This window comes from Chenopodium album, chromosome 5, assembly GCF_948465745.1.
Source record: "Chenopodium album chromosome 5, dcCheAlbu1.1, whole genome shotgun sequence".
Taxonomy (NCBI): domain Eukaryota; kingdom Viridiplantae; phylum Streptophyta; class Magnoliopsida; order Caryophyllales; family Amaranthaceae; genus Chenopodium; species Chenopodium album.
In genome coordinates, this window is record NC_137838.1 from 15,653,854 (window position 1) to 15,656,789 (window position 2,936).

General features: G+C 32.9%; 1 pseudogene; it reads right to left on the reverse strand.

Moving 5' to 3' along the window:
* Positions 1-959: 959 nt before the first annotated feature.
* Positions 960-2,285, reverse strand: LOC145632654 (spermidine hydroxycinnamoyl transferase pseudogene; annotated as a pseudogene).
* Positions 2,286-2,936: the final 651 nt, after the last annotated feature.

Genomic DNA, 2,936 nt, shown 5'->3' on the forward strand with positions numbered 1-2,936 from the left:
AGCACGCCGTACTAATTAAAAAGATACCAGTAGATTCACATACAAAAAGCTATTAATAAGGGGTCTATTCTGATTTACTGAGCTGAACTTAATTGAATTGATTGGAGCTAAACTAAACTAAATAGAGATTAAATAAATTGTTTATGAGAGAAGGAAATGAATTGGAATTAAGCTAAAGAGAACATGCCCTTAATGTACACCTTTTTTTCCTAATTTTTTTTTTTTTTTACAATCTTCAAAATACATACGGAGTAAATACTTTACACAAATAAAAATTATAAAAATTTGTTATTCTTAAAGCAGACATCATAACGAATTCAACAAGATCTCATTTTCCTATCTTATTTAATTTATTAGGATTTGTGGTAAAAAAAATTTCAAAATTTGCCCCAAAAATCACAATGGGGTAACAAAATAGCGACAAAGATCATATACATATGCAGGAATTGTACCATAATCAATAACTTAAAATTAAAATAGACACCGAAAGTGACATGTGTCATATCTAGGTGTTGTTTTATCACTCCAAAACTCCCCTTCCCATTTTAACCTTTTTTTTTTTGTGAATATTTGATACAACTATGATAATATTATTTCAAATTGTTTATATTATTTTTATGACAAAAATATTACTTTTTATTTAGTGTTTATAATTCTTCCATACACATTTACCTAAAATATTATTCCAACTCTTTTTTTAGATTTTGCCTAAAAAGTAATACTCTGTAGTAAAATTGATTCATATTATTTTTGAATAGTTTTTGATTCATATTATTAATATATTAAAGAAACCACTTCTGTTGTTTAAAAAAAATAATAAAATAAACTAAAACTAAAAAGCTTTAAAGCATCACTTTTATTTGTTAATTGTTAGATATGATTATTTTTTTTAACAAAAATTAGACTCGCCGTATATGGCACGTGACATAAACTAGTGGGGCTAGTATTTAAATCACAAATTAAGCATCAAATGGTATGTCCTCATAGAGATATTTCTTAAATGCATCCATATGGGCCACTTGCAAGCAATTTGGACTGACCCATCATCCACAGGCCCAGGAAGCATAAGACAATCACCATCAGAATCATGGGTACCCGGACCCATATAAATCTCTTTTCCCCAACCAAAGTCAAGCCCATAAATCGGAAGACTCAACCAACTAATGACCCCAAGATTGGGGTTACCATAAAATGGGCCTTCATTTTTGTTACGAGCATGCAAGTCTTGAAAAGGGGATAAATCAGTCAAATTTTTCCAAAAGTCAATATTTGACCAAATATAATTATCCTCCAATTTTTCAATTGCTTCCCTTATTCTAGCACAAGTATAACCCAAGGGAAAATTTATGATATCTTCTGACCTAGATGAAGCCACCACGTCTAATATAGCATTCCCGAGATACTTTAACGGTAGCGGTGGATGCAAGCGGATGCTTACATCAACTGAGAAGCCCAAGAATGTTGGTTGTTCAAGGTGGTGATCGCGTGCCTTGCTAGCACTTCTCCATACATGTGCCGCTACCACTTCATAGCGAGTGTAAGAATTTGTGTTTTGACCAATGACTTCCTTGTTAGTAGCCTTCTTTAGGCTCCTAACATGATCTTTTGATAGAGGTAATATTGCCACGGGCTTTTTCACGCTCCTCCAAATTGTTTTCTTGTCCTATTAATAATGGGGGCGCACCAAACTCTTTGTGCATATCGCGAGGTGTTAGTCTTTGGGAGACATTGTGCTCTAATGATGTTTGGATTGAAGAAGGGAGACATTGCGATTGGTTCACCACGAGCTAGGCTAGCCCATTCAGACATAAAATGAAGTGCACTTTGTCCATCAGCTAGTATATGTGATATGTTAACCCCTAAACAAACACCACCACATCTAAACTTGGTGAGTTGCCCTACCACCAAAGGTAACTCATCGATAGGTTTTTCATAGTTGACAAAAGGAATGAGCTTATCAAATAAATTCATTTGAGATGCAAAATCACCAAAATCACTTAGTTCACCACAAGACTCGGCTTCAATTAGCTCAACTCCCATTGCATTACATAGGAGCTCAAGTCTTCCTTGGCCTACCCATCGAACACGCCTGCTAGGGGATAAAAATGGACCAAAACTCGACTCAACGAGTCCTTAAGGGTGTCCATGATAGACTTGGAGGAAGCAAGCCACTCCTCAAAAGGCTTGTAGAAGTAGACAGTGGGAACATGGGTGATCAAACCGGTTTGATCCTATTCAGATAATTGGAACACACCATTACATGTAAGCTTGATTGGTCTTACCATCTAAGAACATTTTATGCTAACTTCCATTATACCTGTGATAATTTGAAGGAAGAAATAAATTTTTTGCTTGATTATATTGTTTTCATCAGGATAATATTCAACTATTCATGCATCCCTATAGTTTTTTTTCTTGAATGACCTATAGTATTTGTTTAGACATCAAAACTATGAGCAATCAAGCAAACAACTAATCTGAAATGCATAATATGCTACTTATTTAATTACGAGTATAATCTTGCGATGCGTTTGAGACCTAAGTCACATTTACTGCTTGCTTCTAATGTAATTAAACTCTTATTTAACATTATTGTAGGTACGTAGGTTAACTATAATTAATTTTAAGTTTAAATATATAGCATTAATTTAAAATTGATAAAATGGTAGCTAATTTCTTTATTATGGATGCATGTTTAATTATGCTCATAGATGACAACATGACAGCACATCAATGTACATTGACATTAAATCATTAACATTATTAAATGTAACATGTATGAGTTCATGACCATTAAATAAATATTTGATTATTCAATATATTATATAGAATATGATAAAATCTACTTGTTCAAACCATACGTTATTTTCTAACATCTAAAATTGATATAAGCATGTGTCTCAGAAACCTCAAAATACACCAATTTGCTTAGCTAT